A 13,217-nucleotide genomic window follows, 5' to 3' on the forward strand; every position below is an offset into this window, starting at 1 on the left:
CAAATTTGTTAGAATTATAGTGACAAATGAAAATCACTATTTTGGAAATACAAACAACAATATACATCCTAAATTTGGATTTATATATATATATCTATATCTGTATACACTTTTTATAAAGCTTTTTATTTTCAAAATATAGGCAAAGATAGTTTTCAAAATTCACCCTTGCAAAACCTTGTGTTCCAAGGTTTTCTTTTTTTTCCCATCCCTTCCCTCTACCCCCTACCCTAGAGGGCAAGTAATCCAATATATGTTAAACATGTGCAATCATTTATCATGCTGCACAAGAAGAAAATCAGATCAAAAAGGGGGAAAATGAGAAAGAAAACAAAATGAAAGCAAACAACAACAACAAAAAAAATACTATGTTGTGATTCACATTTAATCACTGCAGTCCTCTGGGTAAATATGGCTCTCTTCATCACAAGACCATTGGAACTGGCCTGAATCGCCTCGCTGTTGAAAAGAACCACGTCTGTCAGGATTGATCATCATATAATCTTGTTGTTAAAAAAAACAACAACAGTTGCTGTGTACAATGTTCTCTTGGTTCTACTCCCTTCACTCAGCATCAGTTCGTGTAAGTCCCTCCAGACCTCTCTGAAATCATCCTGCTGGTCATTTAAAAGATACGCTTCTTTAAACTCTGTGTGTGTGTGTGTGTGTGTGTGTGTGTGTGTGTGTGTGTATAATATGTATATGTATACATAAGTATAACAGACAGATGGATCTTTATGAGGATTTTTTCCCCTTCAGTTATGACAACCTCTAAACCTAAATGTCTAAATAAATTGACTATTGAAGAACAATGTGTTAATCAAATACACAATGAAAAGTATATTTAAAAAAAAAATAAATTGGATAAATAAACAAGAGGCAGGAGTCAAAAGCTGAGGGAGAGGGATGCTGGGGCTGTGCTGCCCTATCACTAAAGGACACTGATTTTAAGCTATATGACATTACTTTTGGAACAGGAAACTTTTTTTTTTTACTTTCCTCTCAGGACTGTTGTATGAAGATCAAATGAGATAATTATAAAGCACTTAGCCCAGTGCCTAGGACATATAGTATGTAAGTGTTAGCTGCTGATATTATTGTTGTGATAATTATAAGAGTTCCAGAGAACTGTGGCTTGGATAGAGTTTAACTCTCATTTTTATGCAGATGATTACTAGACCTATATATCAAAGCCCAGTCTCAAATTATCAATTGCCTATTAGGTATTTGAAACTGGATTTCCCAAAGATAGCTTAAAAACATGTTCACCTCATTACCTCTTGCCTAGATTATTGCAGTAGCCTCTTCATTCCCTTCATGCTTGGGTCTCCTCCCTCTGGTCCATTCACCACACAGTTGCCAAGGGAATTTTCCTTAAGCTGTGATCTGAGCATGGGAGACCCCTACTCAACCAACTGCAATGACGTCTTATGGCATCTAGAATAAAATATAAACTTCTTTCTTTAGCTCTCAAAGCCTTTTATAATCTTTTCTCAGCTATATTTTAGACTTCATTTAAACACTGTTCCCCCTCCAATACTTTGCAATTCAATGAAACTGGCTCTCCTGCTTTCTCCCTCCCTTTTTCACAATATTCCATCTCCCATCGCCATGCTTTCGCACTGGTCGTCTCCCGTACCTGAAACACACTTCTTCCCTCACCTCTGTCCTCCTCTAAAATGCAGACCCATATTCTGCATGCAGACTTCTGATTCCAGCTGCTGGTGCCCTTCCTTCCAAACTACCTTGAATTTAACTGTTCTGTACTTAAATATATGCCATCAATACTATAATATGTAATGTATTTACTAAGTATTTATGTTGTAAATACATTTGTTTATGGGTTCATTGTCTCCCTTAGACCGTGAGCTCATTGTAAGTAAGGATCTTTTTACTTTTGCTGTGTTGCAAGTGCGCAGTACTGCTCCTGGAACATACAAGGGGCTTAATCAATGCTTATTGACTGATTGATTGATAGGTATCTTTTTCTCATTCCCTCCTCCACTCATTATCATTATCATTTTGCCTGTCACAGAATGACTTTCCAACACCCAGAGCATTCCAAAAATGGAAGAGGCTACTGCGGATGATAACAGTGATAATGGTATTCATTTCCCCAGCCCTAAATGACAGATATTGTTGGTATTATCATCGCCATTTTTAAGATGGCAGAAGAGAAGCTCAGACAGCCGGCCCAAGGTCGCCCAGCCAGTAAGGATACTGACTCCCCTTCCTTGGAGGTCTTCCAGCAAAGACTGGCTTTGGGGGGGGGGGGATGCAGACAGGGAAACAGGAGTTAAACGTGCTGGACCTCTGGCAGAGATCCCACACCCAAAGGCTCGAGCGCCCTTCACCACTGACAGCCTCCCACTCCCCAAAGGAAAGCGCGGAACCAGCTCCAGTAACATTCCATGCCGGTTTGAGGGTTGGGGGAGATGCACAAGCAGTCTTTTTTTTTCCCATTCCACATATGGCCTGGAGCTGGTGCAGGGCCTGGAGGAGGAGAAGGAGGGGAAGTAGTTACCGTTGCCAAGTGGGCGTCAGTGCCAACCTCACACATTTACCGCCTGTCCGCCCGTTGCCAACTGCTGTGCTGAGCGCCCTCGGCTCCCCTGATGCTTAGAAAGCCGTGGCTCAGACCCAGGGGGCAGGGACAGGAGGGGCAGAGAACGGGGCTTGGAGTCAGGGCATTGCCAGCCGGGCACCATCCACCTTCCAGGATGAGCCGTTTCCTCCTCCACTTTCCGGATTCGACTGAGCTCCGCTTTTCGCTGAGTAAAATATGGCGATGACAGTCGTTCCCAATTACATAATGTGTTAGGGTTTACAAGACATTTTCCCATAACAGCTCTGTAAGTCAGGTTCTAAGAGAATTAGGGATCCTTTTTTCCCAGAAAAGGAAAGTATTTCAAAGGGAGGAAGTTCTGGGACCCGGGTCAATCAGCTTAGTAGGTATCATTGCTGGAACTTAACTTTTATCTTATCTTATGACAGTGATACCTTACTGCCTCCTGTTTAAAGTTTTTGGTTGGCTACCTGACACAAAATCCATCTTTTTAACATGAATAGATTTTCAGTGATGTGACTCAAACCCCCACAATTTGCAAAAATAAAAAATAAAAATAGTGGGTGGCCAGAAAGACAAACGAGAGATACATGCCTGAATGAATGAAAAGTGCTTATTAATCACTTACTATATGTCAAGCATTGTGTTAAGTGCTGAGAATACCAGAGAGAGACAGAGACAGAGACAGAGAGAGAGACAGAGACAGACAGGGGAGAGACAGAGAGAGAGACAGAGACAGAGAGAAAGGGAGAGAGAGGGAAAGGGAAGAGAATGAGGGAGAGAGTCTCAGCTCTTAAGAAGCTCACACTCTAATTAAGGGCTAGAATCTGTACAAAAAAGACCAGATGAAAGGCAGACAGGAAGATGCAAAAGTGGGATGGGTAGCAAGACCCAGATGCCTTTGGGTTACATAAGTAAGTCAGAATTGCCAAGGCGCTGCAGGACTTAGATGTGAGGGTCATATAAAGACTGGCGGGCTCAGTGAGAATAGTGATGTGCTCGTAAAGTTTAACCATAAGCTCTTCAAAAAAAAAAAAACAAAAAAAAAAAAAAACAAAACCCACTTTTATCTCTAAAGAACATTATGCACATTTTCTCCCTCACTTTCTTAAGTCTAGACAATCAACAAAACAATAAACAAAGCCTTGATTTGTAGCATTTGCCAGTTTCTGAAGAGTAAAAAGCTCACATTGAAATTTTTACATAAATGCCCTGTGAGCAGTCAAGCAATGTAGGTGAAAGGCAAAACCAAGGGGAGAGTGCAGTCCCAGGGGTACCAAATCTGCCACCTCTGGATAGCTTCCAGAAGGGTTAAATAAGCTTCAGCATTAGGACTAATGATTTATGCATGCATCTGCCTATCTATAAGTGTGTGTGTATGTATGTATGTATTGTAATATATGTGTGTGTATATTATATATAATATAAACTTTAGAGCCATTATTTCCTAGCTGTATGACCCTAGGCAAGTCACTTAACCCTGTTTGCCTGTTTCCTCATTTGTAAAACGATTTAGAGAAGAAAATGGGAAACCACTCTAACATCTCTGCCAAAAAACCCTAAATGGGGTCACAAAGAATTGAATATGACTGAAATAACTGAGCAACAGTATATATTCACACGCATATTAAGGCTTAAGCTTTAATATGAACTATTAGCACTTAAAACTGCAATAGATTTTTGGAACACCCTGTGTGTGAGAGTGTATTGTGTGATATAAGTATATGCATATATGCATGTATACATATACACATACTCACAGATATCTATTTCCTTCTCCAGCTCATTTGATAGAAGAGAAAGTGAGTTACCCAAGATCACCCCCTACTAAGCATTTGAAGCTACCTTTGAACTCATTTCTTCCTGACTCCAGGCTCAGTCCTCTGTACAGTAGCTGCCCCTTGAATATATATTCATGTGTGTGTAAATATATATATATATATGTACATACACTTGTAAATTATACACAATTATATCAAGATAAATAGGCATATTCACACACACATTCGCATAATCCTGGATCTGGGATTTCGTCTGCATAAAGCTTTTACAGAGTAGAAACTTCCTGCGCTGATAACCATCAGCAAGTTACCTGTAACAGTTCGAAGAAATTGTCCTGGGGCCTGTGAGATTAAGTCACATGGTTGCATAGACAGGATTTGAAGGCCTCAGAGTGCTCCTTAATTCGAGCCAGCTTTGTATCCATTATGGCACACGACTTTGTATAAATTCATCTATGATTTCATTAGAAAAGGATGTATCAACAGAGAAAGACTAGAGGAAGATATTCTGCGTATTGCCAAAGTCTGGAACCATACTACATTAAAAATGTCAAGGAAGTCCTTCAAACATTCATTGAGTAGATGCTCAGTGAAAGATTGATGAGAAGATAGGAAGAAGAATTATACAGAATGAAAAACTGTGCAATCAGCATCCTTGAAGGGGTACCCACATCAATGAGATCTCAGATCCACTAAAGTTTATCCAGGTTTCCAAAGAAAGTTTTGAGCCACATTCATCTAGCTGAGATGAACTCTCAGGCACTCATGCACAAAGGAAAATAATATTTGAAAAGTCTAGGATCTGTACCTCCTACCAAAGATCAGCAAAGATCTACACAGAAATGAGCTTACTTTAACAATCAAAAAGAATTTACCATTTTAAGAAATTTTAATGAAGTTTAAAATGATTAAAAATCGAAATTTTAATAAAGTTTAAAATAATTTAAAAATAAAAAAGCATTTATTAAGTTCTAATGGTGTGTCAGCATTATGCTAAGAGCTGGAGATACAAAGAGAAATAAAAATACTTCCTGGCTTCAAGTAGCATAGTCTAACTGGGAAGACTCAGTGTTGATGGTGCCACATTAATTAGTGATAAGGACATGGTCCTGGAGAGATGGGCTGAACATTTCCAGTCTCTCAATAGCCCATCATCAATCAATGGTGAAGCTATCGACCGTTTACCTCAAGTTGAAATCCATCACTCTCTAGCTGAAGTTCCAACTGAAGAAGAAATTTTGAATGCCATTAGACTAATTCTCATCAACAATGAGGTGATTGAGACCAGTTCAATGGTCTTTTTTTATTGAAGATTTTTATTTTTGAAACATATGCAAGGATAATTTTTCACCATTGACCTTTGCAAAACCTTGTGTTCCCAATTTCCTCCCCTTCCTCCATCCCCTCTCCTAGATGGCAAGTAATCCAATATATGTTAAACATGGTAAAATATATGTAGATCCAATCTAGGCATACATATTTATACAATTATCTTGCTGCACAAGAAGAATCAGATCAAAAAGGGAAAAAAAGTGAGAAAGAAAATAAAATTCAAGCAAACCACAAAAAAAGGAGTAAAAATGCTATGCTTTGATCCACACTCAGTTCCCACACTCCTCTTTCTGGGTGTAGATGGTTCTCATCACAAGATCATTGGAACTGGCCTGAGAAGAGTCACATCCATCAGAATTGATCATTGTATAATATTGATATTGCCATGTACAATGATCTCCTGGTTCTGCTCACTTTACTTAGCATCAGTCCATGTAAGTCTCTCCAAGCATCTCTGTATTCATCCTGCTGGTCATTTCTCACAGAACAATAATATTCCATAACATTCATATACCATAACTTATTCAGCCATTCTCCAATTGATGGGCATCCACTCAGTTTCCAGTTTCTGGCCACTACAAAATGTGCTGCCACAAACATTTTGGCATATGTGGATTCCTTTTCCTTCTTTAAGATCTCTCTGGGATACAAGCCCAATAGAAACACTGCAGGGTTAAAGGGTTTGCACAGTTTGATAGTCCTTTGGGCATAGTTCCAAATTACTTTCCAGTACCAGTTTCAATGATCTTGTGATGAAGAAAGCCATCTGCACCCAGAGAGAGGACAGTGGGGAACTGAATGTGGTCCACAACATAGTATTTTCACTCTTTTTGTTGTTGTTTACTTGCATTTTGTTTCCTTTCTCATGTTTTTTCCTTTTGGACCTGATTTTTCTTGTGCAATATGATATTTGTGGAAATATGTATAGAGGAATTGCACCTGTTTAACATATGTTGGATTACTTGCCAACTGGGGGGGAGGGACGGAAAAAATTAGAACACAGGGTTTTGCAAGGGTGAATGTAAAAAATATCCATGTATATATTTTAAAAATAAAAAGCTATATATATATATATATTAATTTCCATCTAATACAAAAATAATGATAAAAGGAACTATTTACAAAAAAAATATTCTTGCCAGAGTCCTTCTTAATAGAACTGACCCTACACCTGAGAGTCAGTGTGGCTTCAGAATAGGCCAAGGGAACAGTCAATAATAGTGTTTACTGCCCAACAACACCAGGAAAAATTCCAGAAGCAGAACTGAATCTGTAATACAACATTTGTAGACTTGAGCACACTTCCTTCGATACTATCAGTCATGAGGGCTTATGGAAAATTGTCAAAATTTGATTGCCCACATAAGAACATCAGCATCATTAGTCCATCAATTTCATGATGGCAGCCTTGCCCAGGTTCTGGATAATGGGTGATGCTCTTGAGCTTCCCCAGTCACTAATGGAACAAAACAAGGCTCTGTGCTCGCTCCCAAGCTTTTTAGCACAATGTTTTCAGCCATGTTGTCAAATAGGGAATCACAGTCAGCTGCCCCGCTGATGGTTCTTCAACTTGAAAAGACTATAAGCAAAACTAAAATGGAAAAAATGTTGGTGTGTGATTTTTTTGTCTGCAGATGATTATGCGCTCAATGCAGCCTCTGAAGCTGAGATGCAACAAAGTATGGCTCAGTTCTCTGCTGCTTGTGCTAATTTTGGCCCAACCATTAACACCCAGAAAGCACAGGTGCTCCCTCAGCCAGCCCCCCACCATCCATATTTGGAACTATCCATTACAGTTAATGGTGAAGTTTTGAAGTTAGTGGGTAAGTTCTCTTACCTCAGCAGTATGCTTTCCAGGGATGTCCACATTGATAATGAGACTGACACATGTATTGCCAGAGCTAGTTCAGTGTTTGGGAGACACTGAGGGAAAATGTGAAAAGACAATATGTTAATAATTCAATCCCTCCAAGATATATACAGAATAGATAAAAAGGAATTCCTGATCTACCACACTTCCAACAGCTGGAGGAATCAGGAAAAGCCTCCTACAGAGGGTTGACTCTGAACTGAGTCTTGAAGTAATCCATCTCCTCTGTCTCCTTCAAATCCTGCTACTACATCAGGATACCCTAAACTTACCTGCCCTTTGTCTTGCAGCTGGAATACTTTTCTGCCCAAGTTCTTCTACCTTTCAAGGCTCCTTCAGAACAAATTCCCTGATTCTGAAGAAGGAAATCTCACAGCATTTTCTTCTTCTGTATTGATACAGATATATATATATATAAAATTTAAAAACACACCTTAAAGGACTCTGTCTCCTTCCTTCCTTCCTTTCGTGTAAATTCACTTTGGCAGATGAGTGGTGGATGAATTGAAATGAGGAGTATTTTGAAGCAGAAAGAACAATCAGAAGACTATTGTAATAGATGAGTCAAGAGATGATGACGGCCTGTACAGGGAGGATGGCTACAAGCTAAATGAAAGGAGACGTATTAGAGATATTGTGAAGGTAGAATCTATATTATTGGCAACAGATTGGATATGAGGGAGGGGGGAAAGGGTGAGAAGAACCAGGAGTCAAGAATAACCTTGAGGTTGCCAAACCTCAGTGTCTAAGAGAATGATAATAGCTATGAAGAGGGGAAAGGCTGGGAGGGGGGAAATGGTGAATTCTGGTTTGGATATGTTGCGTTTGAGATGACTACAGGATTCCCAGTTTGAGAAGTAGTTGTTGATGGGAGACTGGATCTCAGAAGAAAGGATAGAGTTCGATATTTAAAACTGTGAATTGCTTGATTGTTGATCCCATGGGAGCTGATGCAATTATCAAGTAAAATAGCATAATTAAAATAGTACAGAGAAAAAAGTCTAGAAAAGAGCCTTAGAGGATACCCATATTAGGATCGGTCAGATGAGTAGGTAGAGAACAAAGAGAGAGCGAGCTGTCATGAAATTCTAGAGAGGAGAAAGTATCCAGGAGAAAAGGGTGATCAACAGTGTCAAATGTTACAGGGAGATCAAGGAGAATGATCATTGAGAAGAGATCATTAAGTTTTCAAAGAAGGAATCCAAGGTATTGCTAACTATCCAAAAAAAAAAAAAAAAAAATGCCCCAAATCACTAAGAAGTAGAGATATGCAAATTAAAGTGACTGAAGTTTTACCTGACATTCATCAAATTGGCAAAGATGACATAAAAAAAGGAAAATGACAGTTGTTGGAATAGCTTCAGAAAAAACAGGAATATTAATGCACTGCTGGTGGAGCTATGAAATGATCTAGACATTCTAGAAAGCAATTTGGAACTATACCCAAAATGTCATAAGACTGTGACATAAAAGCTTTGACCCAGCTCTATTACTACTAGGCCTATTCTTCCTATAGATCAAAGAAAGAAAAGAGCCACAATTTTAAATACCCACAGCAATTTCTTTTTGTTATGATAAAGAATTAGAAACTAAGATGCTGCCCATCAATTAAAAAATGGCTGAAGAAATTATGGTATTTGAATATAATGGAATATTATTGTACTTATAAGGAGTCATGAAATGGAAAATTGCAAAGAAAATCAGGAATATTTATGAATTAATGCAAAGTGAAGTGAGGAGAACCTCAAAGTGAACAAAAGAGATCAGAAGGAAAAACCAGAAAGGATCACAGACAAAGAGGACAGCTTTGAAAATTGCAAATTGGATATATTTTAAAAAAGAAAATCAAATTGTTCACAAGATCTGAAATTTTATGTAGAATTATCTTTTTTCTGTTGGATTGAAATACTCATTTTATTTAGCATTCAAATTTTTTTTAAAAAGCACATTAGATTTGGTAATTAAGAGAGCATTGGTAATTTTGGAGACAGTAGTTTCAATTGAAGGATGAGGTTTGAAGCCAAATTGCCAAAGGTTTAAAAGCAAGTCAGAAGAGAGGAAATACTGATATCTAGTGTAGACAAAAGATCTCAAAAGGCTAGAGCAGTGAGCTAAATCTCATTCCTTTACATGGACATTGCCTCCAGGAACGCAGATTATAATCCATTTGTCTTTCCATTCTGAGCAGTTCTCGTATCCAACAAAAGACTGAATGGGAAACAAAAGTCATCATATTAAAGAAACTTGGAAGAAATTTAAAATGGCATATTCAGGCTCAAAAAAAAAATCAGTTGAAAAAATACAGCATTGTTGGGGTCAGATAGACATGGCTAAGAGATTGAAAAAAAATCTGGGTGACTTAGTGGACTGGCAGTTCAATATATCATTGAAGAAAAAAATGCAAACTTGACCTTGTCCTACATTAATAAAAGCTTATTGTCCAAAACTGGGAAGGTAATCACAGTTGTTTTCTACCCTGGTCAGTTTGCATCTGCAGTAACAAATTGAGATCTGGCTGCGTCATTTTAACGTCATTGGCAAACTAGCATCAACACCTTGAAGAGTGACCCAGGTTAAAAACAAAGGCAATTCAGATATTGAAAGGCCCAAGAGATAATTAACCTGGAGAAGAAAGATGGCCCTACAGATTGCGTACTTAAAAGTTGTCTTTGGGATTCAATTTATTTTGCTTATCCCCAAAGGAAAAATAATGATGCATTGGGAAATTATAGAGAAGCAGAGTTAGGATCCATAAAAAGAAGAGTGTCTTAATAATTTGAATCATCAGGGGCAGTTAGGTGGTGCAATGATTAGAGCACCAGCCTGTTCAGATCTGTCCTCAAATACTTCTTAGCTGTGTGACCCTGGGGAAGTCACTTAACCCCAATTGCCTCAGCAAAAAAAAATAATAATAATTAGAACCACCCTAATTATGGATGGAATTACTAGGCAAATGGTAAGTTTTCCATCCCAGGAGGCATCCAATGACTGGGAAAAGCTAATGATTTATTTAACCTAGGACTATATACCATAAAATGATAAAGGCACCCAAATTAAGCTAGGTAAATTTCTAAGTACACATTTCTAATTATCCTGATCTCTATGATCATCTCTTTCAATCTTTTCCATTCCCTTGTCAATTAAACCTGAAAATAACATATTAGGCATCATGATACTGTACAATATATTTCCACTAGACTAGAAACAATTAGCATATTTTCTATAATTATAACTTTGAACAGCATGCATTTCAATATATGCAAATTTTTTAAAATTTTAATAGTATTTTATTCCAATTACATATAAAAATATTTATCAACATTTTTTTTTTCCCTGAGGCAATTGGGGTTAGGTGACTTGCCCAGGATCACACACTAGGAAGTGTTAAGTGTCTGAGGTCAAATTTGAACTCAGGTCCTCCTGACTTCAGGGCTGGTGCTCTATCCACTGCACCACCTAGCTGCCCCACTTATCAACATTTTTGTGAGATTTGGGGTTTTAATTTTTCTTCTTCCCTTCTTTACTTTCCCCTCCCCAAGACAGTGAGTAATCTGATATAGATTATATAAATACAGTCCTTTTAAACATATATCTATATTAATCATGCTATGAAAGAAAAATCAAACAAAAGGGAAAACCACAAAAAAAGGAAAAAAAATGAAAATAGTATGCTTCCACCTACATTCAGTCTCCATTGTTCTCTGCTGGTATGCAGATGGCATTTTCCATCCCCGAGTTGTCTTGGATCAAAGTACTACTGAGAAGATCTAAATCTATCATAGTTGATTTATCAGTTTAACAATTTTGCTGTTACTATTTACAATGTCATCCTGGTTCTGTTCACTTCACTTAGCAAAAGTTCATGTAAGTCTTTCCAGACTTTTCTGAAATCATCCTGCTCATCATTTCTTATGGAACAATAACATTCCATTACATCCATATACCATAACTTATTCAGCCATTCCCCAACTGATGGGCATCCACTCAATTTCCAGTTTCTTGCAGAAAAGAGCTGCTACAAACATTTTGCACATTTGTGCACATGTGCACATTTTCCCTCTTTTAAGATCTCTTTGGGATGTAGTGATACTGCTGGATCAAAGGGTATATACAGTTTTAAAGCCCATTGGACAGTTTCAAATTGCTCTTCCAGAATTACTACATGATGTCACAACTCCACCAACAATGAATTAGTGTTTCAATTTTCCCACATCCCTGCCAACATTTATCACTGTCTTTTACTGTCATCTTAGCCAGTCTGATAAGTGTGTAATGGTAATTTGCATTTCTGTAACCAATAGTGATTATTTTTTTCATGACTATAGATGGCTTTAATTCATCTGAAAATCCTTTGACCAATTATTAACTGGTAAATGATTTGTATCCTTATAAAAATTTGATTCAGTTTTCTCTTCATTAGGAATGAAGATTTTAAAAGAAACAGTCAGTAAAAATCGTTTGCCAGTTTTCTGCTTCCCTTCTAATGTTGGTTATATGGTTTTGTTTGTGCAAAAACTTTTAAAATTTAATCAAAAGTATCCATTTGGCATTTCATAATGTTCTCTATTTCTTGTTTGGTCATAAATTCCTCCCTTTTCCAAAGATCTGGCAGGTAGATAAATTATCCCTTGCTCTCCCAATTTGCATAAAGTATCATTGTGTCTAAACATGAACACATTTCAACTTTATCTTGATATAGGGTATGATATGTTGGTCTATACCTAGTTTCTGCCATACTCTTCCAGTGTTCCCAAAAATTTTTGTCCAATGGCAAGTTCTTATCCCAGAAGCTGGAATCTTTGGGTTTATCCGAGTAGATTACTACAATCACTGACTATTGTGTTTTGTGTACCTAACCTATTCTGATCACTATTTCTTAGCCAATACCAAATTGTTTTGATGATTGCTGCTTTATAATATAGTTTGAGCTATTTTATATTATAAATATATATATACTATATATTATAGTATGGGTAGGCCACCTTCCTTTGTGTTTTGTGGGGTTGGTTTCGTTTTTTGTTTTTTTTTTTTTCATTAATTTCCCTGATATTCTCAATCTTTTGTTCTTCCGGATGAATTTAATTTTCCCTAGGTCTAAAAAATATTTTTTGGCAGTTTGCTATGGCACTGAATAAGCAGATTTAGGTAGAATTGCCCCTTTATTATATTAGCTTGGCTTATCTATGAACTAACATTTTTCCAATTGTTTAGATCTTTTATTTATGTGGTTTTGTAAATGTTCATAAAGTTCCCGAGTTTGTTTGGCAGGTAGATTCCCAATATTTTCTATTGTCTACAACTTCTCTTTTTAGCCAACTATAGTCATATGAAAAAATGCTCTAAATCACCATCCTGTTGCTAGGTTTTGGTAATATTTAGAAATGCCAATGATTTATGTGGGTTTATCTTATATCCTGCAATTTTACTAAAGTTGTTTCAAGTAGTTTAGTTGATTCCCTAAATATATCATATCATCTGCAGAGAGAGCTTTATTTCCTTATTGCCTATTCCAATTCCTTTAATCTCTTTGCTAAACTGCTAAAGCTAACATTTCTAATACAATATTGACTGATACTGATAATGGGCATCCTTGTTTCACCCTGATATTGGAAATGCTTCTAACTTATCCACACATATGCCTGCTGGTTTTAGATAGATGCTACTTATC

The sequence above is a fragment of the Sarcophilus harrisii genome, chromosome 3 (assembly GCF_902635505.1).
Source record: "Sarcophilus harrisii chromosome 3, mSarHar1.11, whole genome shotgun sequence".
Taxonomy (NCBI): Eukaryota; Metazoa; Chordata; class Mammalia; order Dasyuromorphia; family Dasyuridae; genus Sarcophilus; species Sarcophilus harrisii.